The sequence below is a fragment of the Triticum dicoccoides genome, chromosome 3B (genome assembly GCF_002162155.2).
Source record: "Triticum dicoccoides isolate Atlit2015 ecotype Zavitan chromosome 3B, WEW_v2.0, whole genome shotgun sequence".
NCBI lineage: Eukaryota > Viridiplantae > Streptophyta > Magnoliopsida > Poales > Poaceae > Triticum > Triticum dicoccoides.
In genome coordinates this window covers 579,832,059-579,840,338 of record NC_041385.1, presented here as the reverse complement: position 1 = coordinate 579,840,338, position 8,280 = coordinate 579,832,059, and the positions used below count along the sequence as shown (strand labels likewise).

General features: G+C 44.7%; 1 pseudogene; it reads left to right on the top strand.

The window, feature by feature from the left end:
• The first annotated feature begins 4,727 nt into the window (after positions 1–4,727).
• On the top strand, positions 4,728–8,067 carry LOC119279676 (annotated as a pseudogene).
• Positions 8,068–8,280: the final 213 nt, after the last annotated feature.

Genomic DNA, 8,280 nt, shown 5'->3' with positions numbered 1-8,280 from the left:
TTCCCTGACTCACTTCCTTGCGTGCGAAGATGTAGCTGGTGGGTCCCAACAGTCAGGGGGGCGAATCGTTTTTTTCGGACGCACTTCCTTGCGTGCGAAGATGTAGCTGGTGGGTCCCAGCAGTCAGGGGGCGAATCATTTTTTCGCGAAATAAGGTGGACCGACCGGTGGGTCCCCGCTATTAGGTGGAGGAATAATGATTTTGCGCGTAATAAGGAGGCACTTCCTTATGGCTGCCGTGGACCCAGCTGTCAGCCTCTCCACGTACAGTCCACGTCCGATGGAAGTCGTTCCTTGACCACGTTAAACACACCGCGCCGAGAGCACCACAGCGGTGGACGACGGTGAGGCCTAGGAAGGGGACGACGCGGAGCTGGGGAAGATGCGGCAGTGGATGCACACACGGAGAGGAGTACGAGGGTTCACTGGTTCGGCTGCGCTGCCGTCGCTGCAGAATAACAGGGGGTGTGGGTGAGTGGAGGGATGGCCTGGCCAGGGGTGGGAGTAGTGGGGGGCGGTGAGGCCTCCGCGGCAGCACAGCCTGCCACGGGAGGCAGGAGCATGCGGCACGAACGACGCTGCTTTGGGCGGCTGGAGCAAGAAGACCAGAGGTTGAAGAAGCACGACGGCCGTTGGATGGACATCGTATGGTCACTGCAGCTAGAATCGTTTATATTGACTAAGTTGACAAAGCCCTTGGTACATCGACTTAGTAGGCCCACAGGTCAGCTTCCGAAACGGTGCGTCCCAGATGTCAGGGGGAGGAATCATTTTTTGGGCGGGTGAAGCTAGAATATCCGAGATTGAAGAAGAAGCACGACATCCGTTGGATGGACATCCAATGGCCATTGCTGCTAGAACGTGTGTTGACTATAATTTGACAAAGCCTTGCATACGCGTCAACTCTATTTTTTAGGGGACGCATCAACTTAGTAAGGCCAGAATTGTGTGGCAGAGAACTTATAGCCCATTCGAAATTTGTAAGAATGTGCGACCCATTTTTGAATTCTAATGGAATTTACTACAGTCCATTTACAGTTTGTTAAAAGTACAACCCATTTCAACCAACCGTTCAAAACAGAATTCAATAAAATTTCCCACATTTCGATGGGATCCGAAATATTTTTATCCCAAAATTTCTAGTCAGATTAAATACAATTTCATTATAAATTTATATTACATAAAAATCCAATGAAACATTGCGCTCGCAACAATTAATGAAATTAAAATTTTCAATATCCAAAAATAATATTTTATAAAGTAATTACGTGTTTGGTGCATTTTTTAATAGTTACTGCCCAGTTTTTATAATTACATCCCATTTATTATTTCTTAAATCCCATTTTCTTGTTAAGCCTAATGCATCCCTCCTAGGAAAGATTTGCAGCCCAGCGGGGCGGAGAATAACAACTTGACCTTGCCTGGGTATTCCTTAAAAAAAGAATAGCTGGGCTAGCCATTTTCAGCTTGAAAAAAATTAATATCTGGACTGGATATCTGGTCTGGGCTAGACGGGCCACAACCCGCCCAGTTAATACCTGCAGCGATGTTTTCTTTGTTGTTCAGAGAAGAAAAATTAATATCTGGGCTAAACATCGAAAACCTCTGCAGTGTTCACACCTCAAAAACACAAATACTGCTCGAGTTGCTTGGTCCCAGCTATCGGCCGCTTCTTGTGCAATTCTCTCGTTTATTAACTACTCCCTCCTTTCCGGTTTATAATGCTCAATTCGAAAATCTCACCAATCAAGGTAGATGGCGAGTGGTGGAATACTTTTTGTAGTTTTGCAAAAGCACCTAATTAATGCTCTTGTTATCCTCAAAAAATTATGTTTATCAATGCATTAATTGCAATGCATGCATGCATAAAGTACATGCATTGGTCAATTTTCTCTTAATACTTGCATGCAATGATTTAATGCACCTTGGAATCTGAACATGTGATGGAAAACAAGCAAATTGAGCCTTATAAAATGGAAAAACTACAATTTTGAGATAAGGCCTATAAACCGAAAAGGAGGGAGTACATAGGTTGACAATGGTGTGGGACCGCGATGTGAGGAAACCAGGAGGAAGCAATATATATATAGTGTTACTATTCATCACCCAGGGTCCCGAATACGTTATTCTTCACCCGAGGTAATCTTACGATCATTTCATAAATAAATTATGTTTCAAATACAAATAGTTACAGTCATATTGATTCACTGCGTAAAATTTGGCATAAAAAATGTCAGAAGACCAGAAAAATTACATTTTATGTACATTTTACACTATATTTTTATGTTTGAAATTTGCGTAATATAAAATATTTTTTACGGCGATTATATATTTTCTTACGTTCTCTTTTTATGTCTGAAATAAGACAAAATTTACGGAACATAAAATTACGGTGCATTCATGTTAAAATAGAGGGGGGTGAAGAATAACTATTCCTCACCCAGGATGACGAATAGCGTGACCCTATATATATATATATATATATATATATATATATATATATATAATAAGGAGACACTTGCGTACATGAGGCTATGGCCCTGGTGGGTCCCCATTGTCATCCTCTCCAAGTAAAGTCATCTCCTCGCCCGCGCGCGCTTTCCACCTGAAACAGTCAGCACCACCCGCCCCGCTTCCCGGTGCAGGCGATTGCTCCGCCTTCAAACGACACAAGTGCCGTCCGTCCGTCCATCTACCGCCCACATTAATGATACGCGGTTGCCAAGGCGGCTACTCCGGTGCCACACGTCCGTCCCTCCGCCGCTCACCGCTGCTATATAAATTGCTGCGCCGACCATCGCCGCAGTCATCCGCATCCGTTCCCTTTCTCCTGTCCACACCACTACTGCCCACCATGGCTTCCTCGCGCTCCAGCGCTCTTCGGGACGGGCGGACGATGGACCCCAAGGAGATGGCAGCCATTGTTGTCGACCGGCTGGCCGACAGGCAGCTGGAGGACGATGACGTCCCAATGGAGACACTAGTAGAAAAGGGGGCAATGGTCCAGGCCGATCCAGCCCATTAGTCCCGGTTCAATCCAGAACCGGGACCAATGGGAGCATTTGACCCGGTTCGTGAGCCCCGGGGGCCGGCCGGGCCACGTGGGCCATTGGTCCCGGTTCGTCTGGACCTTTTGGTCCCGGTTGGTGGGGCGAACCGGGACCAATGGGCCGCACTCCTGGCCCACCACCATTGGTCCCGGTTGGTGGCATGAACCGGGACCAAAGGCTACCCTTTAGTCCCGGTTCGTGCGACCAACCGGGACCAATGGTCGTGCCTATATATACCCCCTCGCGCAAGAGCAGAGCACACTGCTCTGTTTTTTCTGGCCGAGGGGGAGAGGGCTTGGTGGTGCTCTAGCTCACCTCCTATGCACACAAGGTGTTCGATGGAATGCCCGAGCCACACTACTTAAGGTTTCTCCTCTCCAAGCTCGACCGCCAAGCTCCATTTTCCTCAATATTTGTCTAGGTTTAGCGGTCCGTCACGCCCCGTCCCCGTCTTCAACGTCGTCGATCACCCGCACCGATCTCATCGCCGGCACCACCGTGGTGAGCCTCTTGTTTTTATGTTCTTTCTGAAAGGAAAAAAAATTCTTATTTGTATGTTTAGATAGATACTTGTATAATTTTCTTACTTTTATTATTGCATCTTATATAGTGCGATGGTTTTGGTATCCGCCCCCGTCGGCCCTCGTCCTGTCTATGATTCGAATGTGGTATATATTATCTTTTCATAACTATTGGTTCATTTATTGTTTATGACAATTATGCCGACCAACGTGACATAGATTTTATTCATCTAGGAGGTTGTTGAACCGGAAATTCCAACCGACACTATTGTCGAGAGGTTAAGTTTAGTTGAAGAAGAAAACAATTTGTTAAAGGAAAAAATTAGAAAAATTGAGGAGGAGAAGATGATATTGGAGTTGCATGTTGCGGATGTCGTCGATGATCACAAGATCAAGATGGATGCAATGCGCTTGAAGATTAGAAAGATTAGAAAATATGCCATTCATACCGAGGCTTGGTATCATTATGCCGTTGGATCAGTTGTTACATTGGTTGCGATTATGATCGCATTTGTTTTCGCATTGAAATGTTTTACATAGTTTCAGTGTATGGTTTAATTAATTTAGATGCTCTGCAGAGCTTTATGTTATTAGATGAGAACTATCTATGTACTTTGGTTTTAATGTGATGATGAACTTCTATTAATTTAGTCATTTAATTATCTATTCATGATGTTCTGTAATGATTTTTGACACACTTAATCTCTACCTCTCTATCTCTATCTCTACCTCTCTACCTCTCTACCTCTCTATCTCTATCTCTACCTCTCTACCTCTCTACCTCTCTACCTTAATTTTTTAATAATAATGCACGCAGGGTTTCTGGTCGTACGTCGTCGGCACTTCTGCAGAAATCCCCTTGACTTTTATGGAAATAAACCCGCAGTCCTGTTTAAGTGGATCTGATAAAACCGTTTTGACAAAAAACACCCTGCCGCATTTGCCCGTGTCCCCCGCCGCCAGCGCCTCCACGCGCGGGCGGCTCGTGCCCGTGCCTCCCTGCTGCCCCGCGCCGCCGCCCACCAGAGCTCCGCTGCCGGACCAACGTGCCGTCATGCCCTCCTCTCCTTCTTCCTTCCCCTCTCTCTTGTTCTATTTCTCACATCCCCCCCTCTCTCTCCTTCGCAGGAAGCGGAAGCCATGGCCCTGGACCTCCATGCCAGACCGCCGCCCCGTGCCGTCCGGCCATCGGAGCGCGGCCGCCGGACCAACGTGCCGCTCTGCCCTCCTTTCCTTCTTCCCTCCCTTCCTCTGGTTCTATTTCTCACATCCCTCTCTCTCTCCCCCCCTTCACAGGAAGCGGAAGCCATGGTCGTTGGATCTCCATCCCGGACCGCCACCCCACGCCGGCCGGCCACCGGAGCACCGCCTCCGGACCAACACGGGTTGCCGCGCTGGACCGCAAGGAACTATCTGATGTTTATTCTACATATATGTGTCATTGACCCATTGTCTAGAGTGTGATTTCACACGTGTGATTTCAGCCAATCATCTATGAAGTGCGACCTTTCATGCTTGAATTCTACAATATCCACTGATGAATTTCATGCTTTTAGTGAACCTCAACAAATTCATGGAAAGCGTATTTAATTTTGCTCATCTGATTCGCTTTGCTGCATTATTACTTTATTAGTATGCCTGCCAGACTCCAAATTCAAACCTATAGCCTATAATAAACCCCAGTTTTTTAATCAAGTTTAAACATTTCAGTTCCGTTTTTGGGTTGGAATTTATCAGTGGCCATGTAAGACTGGAAATTGCTCACCACGTGTTCCTTAATGTATATTGTGCCAATAGCTATTAAACCTTCGATATGCTGGAGGGTGATGAGGTGACATGGAGCTAAACATAGATTGAAGATTCTGTCATGGGTTCCTCAGAGAAGATAGAACAAATGAGTATGGAGATCCAGCTGTTGAAGACGCCGAGGGACAAGAACATTCAGGAGTTGTTCGCCTAATGGGTTGGTGAGAACAAGAATACAGTTAACATCATCACAGAGCCCTGCACATCTCGCATGCGAGGCAGTATGTCCCTTTTTCTTTAGCACAACTCATATGTCTCTTCCTACCGGGGAGCGTTCGTAATACTTTGCCTGATTCTATTATGGATTACCCATTTTGTTTACAAGTTGACGTACTTATTAATTTGGTGTCGTATTAACTACACCGGAGTCTGTTCTTGTGCAAAGGAAATTTGATTGGGATTGGCTGCACATCTTAAATGCATCTAGAAAATTAACCAGATTTCACTCTTATCGCCCTTCTATTCAATACATTTTGATTGCTGAAATTTGAAACAATGACCAGGTTCTGTAGGAAGCACAAGAAAGTGGGTATGAAAGCTATGAGACGATGGTCAATACAGATATTGACAGGGCTGGAATATCATTAGAGTCCGGCGCCAACGAATATACATAGCGACTTAAAGTGTGACAATATATTCATAAATAGTCCTGATGGAACAGTGAAGATCGGCGACTATATGGTCTGGCGACATTATTGCATCAATGGAAAAAGCAAAGTGTCAAAGGTGTGTGACATTGTGTTTTTCTGACAGCTACGGATCTGTGAAAATATACCTATTCTATTTACTGTGGATATACTCTCAGGTTACTTTGTTTAAAAAATTATTTTAGTCGTGTACTAACAACCATTGTGTTAAAATGCAGGCGTATTAGACTTTACGGCACCAGAACGCTTCACTGGCAATACAATAAGTTGCTTGGGTATTCCAACCCCCTTGCTGAACCCTGTGCTATTCGCAGCCTCTTCTGTCAATCCAGCAGCACACCGCTGCCCTTCGCATCCTCCCTGCATCACTGCAACTGGGCCGTGCTCACATCGTCTGTGGTCACATGCACAATCTCTGCGCTCGACGCTGCCTCCACCGAGATTCATTGCAAGGTCTGTTCATAGCCACGGTTCTTGCTCCGTACCATTGTTGATGCTCCTGTTAATGGATAAGTGTCCAACAAAATTACCTGCAGGGTGCCTGAAACGCCCACTGCTGGGTACATGCATACAACAATTATGCCATGTCTTCCCTATTCGATCGGTCGCACAGGTATGTTTCTTTTCCTTCTCTGTTTAGTTTTAAAGAAAAGATTAATTTCTGAACTCACCATATTTTTATACTATATATAAGCATGGATGACTAGAATAGTTGATTGTCAGTTCACTTATATTTCTCCTATGGAAAGGAGCATCAGTTTTACGCATGCTTCCCAGGTCTGAGAGGCCTCTGTGATGTTATTCTTTTAGGTAAGCTTTACTCAGGTTGCTACTCATGTCAGTGTCTGTAATTTTGCCAGAGTCAGGTTCAGAGTTACTGACTGAATTTTTCGGGCACAACCATCAAGCAACATGAGTAAAGCTTACCTAAGCCAATGATTTTGTTCTTTTAGCTAGAGCCAGGTTCAGAGTTGTTCACTCTGGATTTTTTGGGCACAACCATCAAGCAAGCTAGCACGTATTGTTTAACTGAAGCAAAGGGCAGCTAAGCTATGAATGCTTCATTCTTTGTTCTACACAAATGCAGCTACTATTTGTATTTGATCTGAGCAAAGGTGCAACCAATTGAAGTTATTTTGAAGAACCTGCACCTGAGTATATATGTTCTGATTTTATAGCATGCAGAGTCTGTAGAGTAAAGTTTGTACATTTTGTGAATCGCTTTGTTCCGGTTTCCCTTGGTGTATAGTCTATACTGTATCAGGTTATTTACTATGTGCAGATTTGTTTGTGCCATTGCCGATCATGTACTTCTTTCTGTGCTTGGAAGCATAGTCTCATCGTATCCCCTAGATCTGTATAAGTGTATTTAGCTCACATACACTTGGCATTTGTTCTTCAAAAGGCGATGTTCTCGATGCTGGACTCCTGGTAACAGTTTATTACATGTTATTTCTTTTTTTTGGTGAGTCTTTTCTTGAGATTTAGGATTTTGGAGTTAACGGGTGTTACTTTTGACCTGCTAATACAGCTGCGTTAAACTTTTTGCTCTTCGAAAGCAACTATGTAAGTCTGACGCTAACATAATGTTTACTGCTAAAATACGTCAGTAGGTATAACTTAGAGTCAGGAACACAAGTAGAATTTCATAGAAATCTGTCTAGCTCCTGTAGATGAAAGACTTCCTGCAAGTGAGCTCTTGAATAAATCTTACCTCCAGGAAGATGAGGTCTATTCCAGCGCCTCCAATTTCAGTCTCTCTGGTCTCAAGTGTGACTGAAGATGGGTGGCAATCTGCAAGTTTCGTGCTTTGGAAGGGTGAATTCTTACTGAAAAACCATATGTATCTTACCGACCATATTAATTTATTGCTAAGGTTTCCTCATACCAGTGGTAAATATAGCACTGAAGAAACTTTTAAATCAAACTTTACTTCAGTCTTTAATGACACTACGAATTATTTCAGGCTGTTTAAAGAATGCTGGGTTGTCAAGCGAGGTGCTGCAGTGGCTGGCGTTGCCGGGCATGGGACGACGTCTCTAGGTTCCTGCCTGAGGCAAGCCTCTCCGGCCTCCTCGGATGCCCTCTAGGAACTGGCACTGCGTATGATGGTCTCCTCACCTAGCACCTAGGTTGACCTAGCCACCGCCATCGAAGCGGAGAGTTGATAACATATATATGATTGTTGGACGTGTCAGTCCTGCCATTGACATGTTCAAAACTATGAATTGAGTGATTACAAATATGCTTTGATCA